We start from the raw sequence: 13,448 nt of genomic DNA, 5'->3' as shown, positions 1-13,448 counted from the left end.
CCCTGCCCACCAGCCCATAGGCACCAGTACTGAACTGCCTCAAGCCAAGCAATTGAGAGGGACACAGCCCCACCCACCAGCTCTTATCAAAGATACAACAAATAACAAGTTCTGGTGAAGATGTGATGAGAAGGGAAAACTTGTGCACTGTTGGTGGGAATGTAAATACATGCAACCGCTATGAAAAACTGTATGGAGATTCCTTGAAAAATTAAAAGTAGAACTACCATATGATCCAGCAATTCCACTCCTGGGTGTTTATCTGAAGAAAACAAAAATACTAATTGTGAAAGATATATGCACCGCTATGTTCTTTGCAACATTATTTACAATAGCCTAGATATGGAAGCAACATAAATGCCCATCAATAGATGAATGGATAAAAAAGATGTGAGACATATATATATAGATATATAGATATATATATACATATATGTATAGATGTATAGATATAGATATAATGGAATATTACTCAGCCATAAAAATGAAATCTTGCCATTTGTGATAACATGGATGGACCTAGAAGGTATTATATTAAGTGAAATAGGTCAGACAGAGAAAGACAAATACTGTATGATTGCACTTATAATGTGGAATCTAAAAACAAAACGAATGAACAAACATTACGAAACAGAAAAATAATTATAGGTACAAAGAACAAACAGGTGGTTGCCAGAGGGGAGGAGAGTGGGGGGAGGAAAAAAATAGGTGAAGGAGATTAAGAGGTACAAACTTCCAGCTGCAAGAGAAATGAGTCATGTGTACGAAATGTACAGTGTGGGGAATATGTTCAGTAACTACGCCATATCTTTGCATGGTGACATATCATAACTAGACTTATGGTGGTGATCATTTTGAGATGCACAGAAATGTCGAATTGTTATTTTGTGTAACAGGAACTAACATTGTGTTGTAGGTCAATTATACTTTGAAAACAAACAAAAAAACTCATAGAAAAAGGGATCAGATTTGTGGTTACCAGATGCAGGGGGTTGGGGGATGAGGAATTGGATGAAGGCAGTCTAAAATGTACAAACTTCCAGTTATAAAATGAATAAGTACTGGGGATGTAATGTATGACATGATAAATATAATTAATCCTGCTGTATGTTACATATGAAAGTGGTTAAGAGTAATTCCTAAGCATTCTCATCACAAGGAAAAGTTTTTTCTATTTCTTTAATATTTTATATGAGATCGTGGATGTTCGTCAAAGTTACTGTGATACTCATTTTATGACGTACGTAAGTCAAATCATTATATTGTATACTTTAAACTTAGCGATGTATGTCAATTATGTCACAATAAAACTGGAAGACAAAAAGGTGATAGAAATATAAAATCAAAGAAATTTTAAGAAATAATAGGAGTTTCTGAAGTGGAACGCAACTTATATAGGTCAGTACAGCACAATGGATAATGTCATTGACAATAGTTCCACAGAAGGGCAAGTGTGGTTGGAAACTACTCTTTTGATGAGGACACTGTGCTAAGTGAAATAAGCCAGCATGGAAAGAAAAAAAAACAAAACTTCTGGGCTTCCCGGGTGGCGCAGTGGTTGGGAGTCTGCCTGCTAATGCAGGGGACACGGGTTCGAGCCCTGGTCTGGGAAGATCCCACATGCCGCAGAGCAACTAGGCCCGTGAACCACAGTCACTGAGCCTGAGCGTCTGGAGCTTGTGCTCCGCAACAAGAGAGGCCGCGATAATGAGAGGCCCGCGCACCGCGATGAAGAGTGGCCCTCGCTTGCCGCAACTAGAGAAAGCCCTCGCACAGAAACGAAGACAACACAGCCAAAAATAAATAAATAAATAAATAAAATTTAAAAAACAAAATCAAAAACACTTCTTAGGCTACCAAAAGGAAGATAATTATAGAAGGCATATTCTTATTAAGTTATTATTAAGTTAATCTATACACTATAGATGCAAAGGTCAATGAGATGTAGATTTAATAAATTCATGTATCCAAAAACAGTTATTGTTTATACTTATTCCATAAGAATTACTACAAATTACATCTTCTACTAACACAAAGAATAATATGACATACAGTACTGAATTAGTTTTATATTAATGTTAGTTACATGTTTAATATTTAGTGTATAAAATATAATATTTATCATTAATATTAATATCGGAAGTGGGCATCGTGTATTTCTCAGAGGAGTAGGCCCTTTAATTGTGGCTTAAGAAAAGTAGCCACAGATACTGAACATTGAGAGAAATCTGTAGCTGACAGCGACAAGATCACATGTCCATGTTTGCCTATGCAAATGAGGATCTGCCCATGAATATTAGATAATTACACATCTAACAGCTTGGGTTTGATGCCAATTTTTGTAGATAGATACAAATGTATAATTAGCAATAGTTGTGTGGATATAAATTTTAAATGTAACTTGAGAGTATTGGGTAATGTAACACTTTGAAAGAAAATATCTAAACAGGAAATGTTTTACACATGTGATTAGGTTTTCAGTGCAAATATCAGATAGGAAATGAAGAATAATTTATAAGATAGAAAAAAAGTGTAGTAATTTCTTTTTCCTACTTCATTGAAGTATTATTTACATACAATAAAATAAACCTATTTAGATTTGAAATTTATGTATTCATGTAAACACAACCACAGTCAAGTTATAAAACATTTCCATTATGCACTAAAGATCCCTTGTGCCCCACTGTGAGGCAATGTTCCATACCCGCCCCTCCACAAACACCCCCCCCCCCATAGTCACTGATACTCTCTGCCACTAAAGAGTAGATTTGCCTTTTTAGAGTTTCATATAAATGAAATCACACAGTATATGTACTGTGTTTCGACACTTTCACGCAAATGTTTGTCTTTGTCACACTGTTTGTCTTTTACTTTTGTCACTCAAGTGCATCTGGCTTTATCTTCAACAGTAACCTTCTTCTGAAAATACCCAGATCATACTTATCATTACAACATGAAATATTTTTAATATGCAATGATAAATTTTCAAGCCATATTTGTATGATGGGTTAATGAAAATGCAGGAAAAAAGTTAAAAGGTACAAACCACAAGGTTCAAAGGAAGCGTGATATTAACTTTATCAGTAGGAAATAATTAATTTTGGTTGATTGTGAGAAATAAACATATATTGTTTTCTTCTACCATCATCAGTAACAACAAATCTTCACTCTCAAGGGAAGTCACAGTTCTGAAAGCCAAAACCTGTTTAATTATTCTTTTTCTCTAAATCAAATATGATCTTCCCAAGCCTCCAGCTACTGATTTGGGGAGAAAGAGGATTTCAGGCATTACTGGGACAGTCTCCCGCATCATCTATTCATATCCACTCAACTGTCCCCATGGGTTTTCTATAGCAAAGGGAGGAAGAGGCTAATCCTCACGCTACACTGATCACTCCTGACCGGCATTGCCTCTTCTGCAATAACAGTGCTATTGTTAATGTTGGCCCGTTTGTGTGGGCCCCTTTCCCAAATCTCAGTGCAAACTGTACCACTGAGGTAAGGGTTTACTACCTGCCATTTTCAAGGGAGTAAATGTTAAGACCAAAACAATATTGTCAATCTTTGGTTACTTGCAGTTACAAGCCTTATCGATCCTGGCTCTGACTTTATCCTGTTCACGATTAGTATGGGTGTTCTTCGAATTTGTAACTTATCACCCTTACCCAACTTTGTTCAAGGCATTTCTAAGCTTATTGGTACAATTGATCAATCCACTTTGAAGAGTATAAGTACAACTAAATTACCATACATTTACTGAGTAATAAAGTTTATAATAAATTGATTATAGGTCATAATAAACAACATCGTTACTCACATTCATGAAACAGTCTTTTGAAAGAAAGTGGTCAATTTATTTTTTAAGCTCTGCAGCAAAATAGTTTCTCTATTTTCATTATAATTATTTTCTCCAAGTGTGGCATTTGGGGTCAGTGTCAAGGTCAGCAAGAATACAGTGTTTCAAGTGTGCCAATCAAATCACCACATAGGCTGAAGCAAACACTTTAATCTAGCATTGCCATTAGAATATTTACTTGAACTACTTTCTTTCAAAAAAATATTAAAATGTCATAAATAAATGAGTAATAAAGTTTAGGAAACCAAGTGTGTCACCAGCTTTCCTATGAATAGAACTTAGTTTTGTAAACTAAAAACAAAAATTTGTTTATACAGGGCACTTCAATTACATAAGATTAATAATTTTATGTAAATCAAGTAAATCTCAGTAAAAGTTAATAAGTAGGGCTTCCCTGGTGGCGCAGTGGTTAAGAATCCACCTGCCAATGCAGGCGACACGGGTTCAAGCCCTGGTCCGGGAAGATCCCACATGCCGCGGAGCAGCTGAGCCCATTCACCACAACTACTGGGCCCGTGTGCCACAACTGCTGAAGCCCGCCCACCTAGAGCTTGTGCTCCGCAACAAGAGAAGCCACCACAATGAGAGGCCTGCTCACCACAACGATGAGTAGCCTCTCTGCTCGCCGCAGCTAGAGAGGGCCCACACACATCAGCGAAGACCCAATGCAGCCAAAAATAAATAAATAAAAATAAATAAATTTATTTTAAAAAATGTTAATGAGTAAAATTGCTTAAATTATGTTGTCTAAGTAAGAAAGTTGGAAAGAACCATTACTTTAAATATCAAAATGAGATTAAGCAGATGAAGAAATAGTTGTGTTTTAGAAGCCCAGAGATAATGACTACTTTTAAAATATCAATTGTTAGATATTTTATTATAAACAAGTCATTTACCTATCCTTGATCATTAAACAGGGAAACATTACATTTTCTGTCTACATAACAGGATTGTGGTGAGTGCCGCACAATATCTTAGAAAAAGCAGTAGCCCTTGTTCGTGTTGTAATAATTGTTTTGCTGTTTTTTGTTTGTTTGTTTTAAACAGGCTAATTCCTTTCTCTTGTATTGATATCTGTAACACACAACAAAATACAAAATCTTAAATTAGTAGTCTGGTCCTTTAATTTATGTGGTCCATTAAATCTTCAATGTCATAACCAGCAAAATACACAAATTTTGCAATTGTACAAGTCATATTTATTTCTAAAGCCAACAGCCCTATAATGTTATAGCTTCTCAAAGCGGAGGTGCATAAAATCTGTCAGTTACTTGTATCATTCACCTTTCAAACTGACATTCTTTTAAAAACATGTTATAAATTGTTTTCTCATTTTGTTTTTTCACTGCCTATATAAAAAAAAATCTTAATAAATGATCTGAAGTTAACTTTTATTGACGTCTTCAGTTTGTATTTGGAAAAAAAAGTCTTTGTATGTTAAAACAATAATAAGATACCACACATCTATTAGAATGGCCAAAATCCAAAACATTGACAACATCAAATGTTGGTGAGAATGTGGAGCAACAGGAACTGTCATTTATCACTGGTGGGAATGCACTATGGTACAGCCACTTTGGAAGACAGTTTGGCAGTTTCTTATAAAACTAAACACACTCTTACTATACAATTCAGCAATCATGCCCCTTGTATTTTTCCTAAGGACTTGAAAATATGTCCACACAAAAATTTGCATATGGATGTTTATAGCAGTTTTATCTATAATTGCCAAAACCTGGAAGAAACTAAGATGTCCTTCAGTAGTTGAATGGATAAATAAACTGTGGTACATCAACAGTGGAATATTATTCAATACTTAAGAAAAAAAAGAGCATCATAAAATGACATGGAGGAACCTTAAATGCAAAAGTGAAACTGAAAAAAGCCAATCTGAAAAGGATACCTACTACATTACTGCATCGTACATATGATTCAAGCTATGTGATATTCTGGAAAAGCCAATAATATGGAGACGATAAAAGGATCACTGGTTAGCAGGAGTTAGGAGGGAGGGAGGAAAAAATAAGCAGAGCACAGAGCAGTTTTAGGGCAAAAATAATGTGGATACATGTCACCGTACATTTGACAAAACTCATAGAGTGGACAATACAAAGAATGAATCCTAATGTAAACTATGTGACTTTGGGTGATGATAATGTGTCAATGTAGGTTCATTGATTACAACAAATGTACCACTCTGGTGAGGGATGTTGATAGGGAGTTGTGGAGATGTGGGAAATCTCCATACCTTCCACTCAGTTTTGCTGTCAACCTAAAACTGCTCTAAAAATTAAAGTCTATTAAAAAAAAAAAAGTCTACATATTTTGGGCCTTCCACTTAATTTAAAAACTAATGCATATTTTAGAGTCTTTTATTATTGCTCTTCTTGCACAATTACAACCAAACTTTTGCTCTTTAGTTTAGTATTTCACTTCTCAAATCAACAGACAGGTTTCTTTGCTTAGACCAGGCATTGTAGAATTCCCCATTTCATCTCTCTATAACTTAATATCAAAAGGCAGGTAGTTGGTCGGTCATGTAATCTCCATTTGCATGAATATGAGGACAACTTCACGCTCACATTCAAATCAAAGAGGATTTAGCCTTTATTCTTATTTCAGATCCTAGGTAGACTACCCTAGATGTGTTCCCCAAACACCTTTCTGCATTCAGGGTCAAAGAAGAAACTATGGGCTTCCCTGGTGGCGCAGTGGTTGAGAGTCTGCCTGCCAATGCAGGGGACACGGGTTCGAGCCCTGGTCTGGGAAGATCCCACATGCCGCAGAGCAGCTAGGCCCGTGAGCCACAATTACTGAGCCTGCACGTCTGGAGTCTGTGCTCCGCAGCAAGAGAGACTGCGATAGTGAGAGGCCCGCACACTGCGATGAAGAGTGGCCCCCCGCTTGCCACAACTGGAGAAAGCCCTCGCACAGAAACGAAGACCCAACACAGCCATAAATAAATAAATTAAATTAAAAAAAAATACATTGTTCTTTAAAAAAAAAAAAAAGAAACTATGGAGGATATTATACTAGATTCCTGTCTCCAGGATTAAGAGTCATTCTATAACAAAGACCAAATTTGTTTTCTGGTTGTATTAATTTCACATTAAGAGATGACCTTACTTAGGAGGCAGACTCCTTAGGTCTAAGTAAATTCAAAGAGAGAAGAAGAAATAGGAGCAGTTTTGCGACAAAACTGAAATGCCTGCTCACCAGAGAGTAGTGATGCTCTAGATAGAACATACATTTCAACTAATATTAGTGAACTGGAGATGGAGATTAAAAAGGAAAATAGAAATTAAGCTTTTAGATATAAATGAGTCTCACTCTCAGACAAAGAGAAATCATTGGGCCAAAATTAACATTTTGAGGGGAGGTTTCTCCAGTTAAACTTAAATTCAGTCACTGGATTCCAGATAAACAGTACACACTGATGTACATCCTGCTAACTAAAACCAAGATTTTCATCTATGATTCTTTTGCAACTGAGCATGTCCACAGGGAGCTAGCATTCCCATCTGCTTCTCCAGGTTTTATGTCTTTCCTTGGCAAATCCTCAAGTAGAGTCCAACTCTTATCCAATGTGACATTGAATAGGTTGTAACACAGTCTAATTTGGGATTAAATTAGCAAATCCATTTGTCTCTTGCATTAATCTATGTCTTTCAATTTAGCTTTTATCAGTAATAGTGGGCATATTTCTGTTCTCCGTCTGCCTTTCATTTCTCAGTTCATTCAGAAATCAGGCATGATCTTTAAGTATCTCAGTATCTCTGTGGTATAAAACATTATGCCAGAGGGAGTGTCTCTAACGGATAATCCTCCGGACTAAGAGAAGAAATTTCCCTGGTGAAAAGAGAAAAAGTGTCTCCAAATTTCAGGGAAAGAAGAGAGGAGAGTTTATAAAAGAGATCACTATGGGTAAGACTCTATCAGACTACATTCTCCCAGGGAAGTTTAAGGCATCCCAGAGCAGAAAAGAGAAGGGAATCAATGCCTTACTTACTTCTAGGATTAGAGTACAGGGAGGTAACAGGTTTACAGAAAGGGAGTAAACACCTGATGTGACTAGAAAGAAGGGACCATCCACAGCCTTGCAGAAACCTTTGTGTCCCAGCCTAGCACAGATCCATGAGAGAGATTCAGCTGCTGCTTCAGGAATGTTAAGGATGCAGTAGAAAGAGCTATCAGAGCGGAGGCAGCCAAGTGTCTGGAAAAGAACCACAGCTCAGTGGTGGTCCATCGTGCCTTCAGATCAAAGATCAAGTGGGACAAGATAAATTCCACGGCGACCTGAATAGGCAGGTCACTCAAGAATCTCACTGCAAAATATTCCACCTCTTACAGTACCCTAAAACCATGAAAACTCCTAGAACATAAGCAAAGCTCTTGACAAATGTAGGATATATTATGGTTTTCTAAATTGAATGCAAGTAAAATTGCCCTAACCTTTATGATTAAGGGCTTAAGATGAAACTTAAATTAAGGAAAATAAATACTTTTCCTACACACCTGAATTTAATGGAATTAAATTTAAACCATTCTAGAAACATGATATGAGCTTAGTTCTATTTTTTAAGGCCTTATAGAACAATTTACTTTTCCACATAATTTTACAAAAACAGCTATTATGACCTTCTTCCTTTCTTTCCTACCAAAGTCTTCTCTTTTGGAGACAAACAATCTTATTTTCTTATTTCCCTCAACTGTTTCTCATAAGGCGTGGTTTTGTGATAACTCTCCATTGCCTTTTTCCAAATGTGCTTGCTTATATTTCTCTTAAAGAGAAGTGCCCTAAATTGCTCCTAATAATCCAAGTTGGTCTAACAAATTAAGGGTAAAATGCAACTAGCTAAACGCTATACTCTTTGAACACAGGTAAAATCTAAGATTAATTATCCTGGTTGCCACACTGCACTGTGTATTCCCATTGGTTTCATCATCAGCTAATGCCCTTAGGTCTTCTCCTCCTAGGCTGTTAATAAATAAAGTCTTCCTCATCCCATACCCATAAAGATTAAAAATAAAATAACATTCAGGATTTTATATTTAGCGCTACTAATGTTCATTCTGTTAGACATTAATCTATGTATGCACAGTTCCTTAGTATTGGCTAAATTAAAATTTGGTAATAATACTTGCATCAGTACCTCATTAAGTACATAACCATTTATTTGAAAAGGTGGCTGGTTGGGAAGAACTTGAGAGAAGGAGATGGGGATTGAAAGTGAAATTAAAGAAAAGATTGACTTCTTGTTGCTCCTGCTGTGTTTGCCAGTTTTTAGTTTTGCTTTTAGTGGGAAGTAAGAGCGAGTGGAATATATGATTTACAGGACATTTTATTTCGCTAAAGTACTGCATGGACCAAGTAAGAATACATAATGTTATCCTTTCCTTTATTACATAGTGAGAGCCTTTACAAATTAGAACATTTTAGAGCAGCACATGCCTTTGATACAACAAAGTGGGCAGAGTGGATGGGGGGCTGGGGTGGAATTCGGATTTAGTAACAATTTTACCACAGGACAAAGAGCTATTCAGTAAAAGGCACACATCTAGGAAATGTATTAACTTATAACGTTACTGACCAGGGTTCTAGGCCTTCTTAACCAATGGAAATTGATCAGAGGCCAGGCAAGAAATTCAGGCAAAGCTTTATTGGGGCCCCTGCTGCAGCTGGGGGGGAGAAAGCAAGCAAATGAACCTTACTTGTTACTTGTTCTCTCTCCCCTCTACTTAGTGGGATTTTAAAGAGCAAAAAAATGGAAAAGCTAGGAGTTTGCATTTCTCTCCTCTGCTTTTGTAATGTAACTATTCTGCCTGGGCTCTCAGGAACTACTTGATCCATTATAGTCCTTCAGACGAAGGAAAAAAAAATGACATTTTAAATTCAAGTGGAAAAACTATGAGATCTGGGTCTGTCTGTCTTTTCATAAAAACTAACTTGTAAATGAGTTGTATTTAATTGGCTTTGAGGAAAGTGAGCACTTATATACATTTCTCAGAAATATAAAAGAAAATTTGTCAGAATACATTACAGTTTCACATGATCAGGGAAATATTCAATACTGAATTAATATCTGGTATTAGAGCTAGCTTAAGCTTGTGGGTTTAATGAATACAGACCTGTCTTCAGAGTCATCAGCATTAAGTATAATATGTTTATTGACCTAAGTTTACTGAAAGTCAATAAGTGCATACTGTTTCTGTTACAAAATCTGTCAACAAGGAGTATAGCCTGATATGATTAAACTTTTAAGTCAATATAACTGGGATAAGAGCTTTTTGGTCAACTCTATAGGAATAATTATGTTTTGGAAATGTTCCTCCAAATTTTGGTAACTTGAAACTAAATTAGTTAAATGATGGAAATCCATTGAGCATCTGGGCCATTTCAAATAAGATGAAATATTGGAACATTAATTGCTAAACAGGTTTATTTTGTCTTCTTGTGAGAGGGAAACTAAAGATGTTTGGGTTTATTAGACACATGTCTTGTACCACATTAAGAAAATAAATTGTGCTTTAGGAAGATACATGTTTCTAGAAGTTATGGGATATTCCAATCAGGAACTGCTAATATAAAAGACAGTTCATGGTGGCTTAAGGAAAGTAGGATGTGTGTCTTCAGAAAAGAAGGTATGAGGAATGGAAATATATTTTGTTAAAGGAAAAAGGGTGATTTTTTTCCTAGAGCTGGTTATTTCTGAATGGGAAAAGAATAAGGGACAGGATAATATGGCTACACAAAGTTGCAGAAGGTTTGGGGAAGAGGAACATTGGGAAAAGAATTTTGAATGTGGTCAGAACTTTCTAAGGTTGGATTAAATTTAATTAGGAAAATGGATTTTATTAAGAGTAGGCTGAGGCAAGACTGGATTTGGTCTCTCTCTCTAATAAGAGAACAAAGTTTTCCTGGAATGCTGCTTTTGATAACAGGCTAGAGTGTATTCCTAAGTACATGGGAGACTTAGGAATCTCCCATGCACTTAAGAATGTAAAGAGAGGTTTGGCAGGTTCTCAGAGAACCCAGACAAGTTTAGAGGTGAAGTTATCAGGCTGGGGTTGCCATTCTCTCACCTGGCAGGAAATCATGGGTATTCTAGTCCACAGTTGCACCTGGGATAAAAAGGAGCACATACTTCGAAAGGTAAGGGAACACATAGATGGCCTACTGGCCACCAATCCACACCACCAAATTTATCAGGCGGGTGGAGATGCAATCCCAGAACATGACCCACACTGGAACTGTGAAGATCATGTAGGCCAGGCTAGGATGAGACATTGTATTACTTGTCTATTAGAAGGAATGAAAAGGTGCATGGTGAAGCCTGTAAATTATGATAAGTTCCAAGAGGTTACACAGGAAAAAGATGAAAACTCGGCAGTCTTCCTGATCCGGCTGACAGAGGCATTCATGAAGTACACCAATACAGACCCTGAGTCCAGAGGGGAGGACACTACTGGCCATGAATTTTGTCACCCAGGCTACTCCTGATATCAGGAGAAAATTACAAAAGCTTGAGGCTGGAACCCCAAGCCCCATTGTCAACTTTGGTAGAGGAGGCCTTCAAAGTCCATAACAGCCAAGACTCAACAGAGGAGGCCAATAAGGATAAGAGGCTAATAAAGAAAACGCAGCTGCTCTGATTCACCCACCACCTCGAGGGGACCCTAGAGGGCCAAGAAAGCTGGACAGGCCACCAAAAAGCTGCCTGGGCCCAAACCAGTGTGCCATTTGTCAGAAGGAGGGGCACCGGAAGGAGAAATGTCCTGAGTGTCCTCCTGTGGGACGTCTGAGGGGCAACCCCGGCGGGTCCCAGTTTCTTGTGAGAGATTCCCACACACTGACTCACAGGGCCCGAGTGCCTGCCCGGCTATAGGTCCCACTCGATCCACCTTCATTACTCCAGTGGAGGCTCGGGCACCCTCCACTTGGCAGGTGGGGGAACTGAATTTCTTGTAAACACTGGAGCCACCTGATCTCTTCTGACTTCGCTGGCCCCCTCTCCAACTGTGACTGTACTGTGATGGGAATTGATGGACAGCCAAAGGTAAGATGATTTACGTCTCCCCTTGCCTGTGGAGTCGGGTCCATTATTATTACTCACTCCTTTTTGCATATGCCAGAATGCCCAGTCCTCCTCCTTGGAAGAGATTTGCTAAATAAATTAGGAGCTAGTGGGCTTCCCTGGTGGCGCAGTGGTTGAGAATCTGCCTGCCAATGCAGGGGACACGGGTTCGAGCCCTGGTCCGGGAAGATCCCACATGCCGTGTAGCAACTAGGCCCGTGAGCCACAACTACTGAGCCTGCGCGTCTGGAGCCTGTGCTCCGCAACAAGAGAGGCCGCGATAGTGAGAGGCCCGCGCACCGCGATGAAGAGTGGCCCCCGCTTGCCGCAACTAGAGAAAGCCCTCGCACAGAAACGAAGACCCAACACAGCCATAAATAAATTAATAAATAAAAAAAAAAATTAGGAGCCAGTATATTCTTAGGACAGGGTGAAGTCCAAGGAGGTAAAGAATCCGAACAGAGAATGCATCTATTAGTAGCCCCACCTGCTGGTCATCAAAATATTCTCCAACACATCCCCCAAGAGGTTAGAGAATGAGTAGATCCTGCAGTTTGGGATAACTTGGTGCCAGGAAGGGCAAAACATGTTCCCCCAATAAAAATGAGGTTAATGTCTGGGGAAAAATACCCTTGGAAGAGACAATATCTTTTAATCCCTGAGGCCCTGGGGGAAATCCAACCTCCGCTCACCAAGTTCCTAAAACACAGACTCACTAGGCCCTGCTAATCCCCTTGCATCACCCCGATCCTCTCTGTTCAGAAGCCTAACGGGGAGTATCAGTGTGTGCAAAACTTAGGAAAAGTGAATGAGGCCGTCATCCCTGTTTACCCACTGGTGCCAAACCCATACACCCTCCTCACCCAAGTGTCAGGGAGCGCTCAGTATTTCTCTATTTTGGACTGCAAAGATGAATTTTTCTGTATTCCCCTACACCCAGACTCTCAATACCTTTTTGCCTTTGAATGGAGGGACCCTAACACCTTGGATGCTACCCAATATACCCGGACAGTGCTTCCACAGGGCTTTCGGGACAGCCTCCACGTTTTTGGAAAGGCATTAGCAAGGGAACTCAGGGAACTGATCCTTGAGAAGAGAACTCTGCTACAATATGTTGATGATTTATTGACAATCAGTGAGACCAAACAAGATTCAGATCAGAGTACTGTTAGGGTCCTAAATTTTTTTAGCCAAAAGGGGATATAAAGTCTCTCCAACCAAGGCTCAGCTCTCACAATGGGTTCAATACTTAGGATTTGTTTTGACCCCAGGGTCATGAGCCCTCGACATGGATGGAAAAACAGCAATTAGTGCATTACCATATCCTACCACAAAGAGGCAACTCCGAGACTTTCTCGGGATGGCTGGGTTCTGTCATATATGGATTCCAACTTATGGCCTTACAGCAAAACCCCTATATGAGGCTCTAAAGGGAGAAGAAAGGAAAGCCCTTCAGTGGAATAAGGGCCACCAGCAGGTCTTTGAGACCCTAAAGACTGAGTTGAGTAGAGCACCAG

Source organism: Balaenoptera acutorostrata, chromosome 3 (assembly GCF_949987535.1).
Source record: "Balaenoptera acutorostrata chromosome 3, mBalAcu1.1, whole genome shotgun sequence".
In the NCBI taxonomy this organism is placed as follows: Eukaryota; Metazoa; Chordata; class Mammalia; order Artiodactyla; family Balaenopteridae; genus Balaenoptera; species Balaenoptera acutorostrata.
This window is presented reverse-complemented; position numbering follows the sequence as displayed.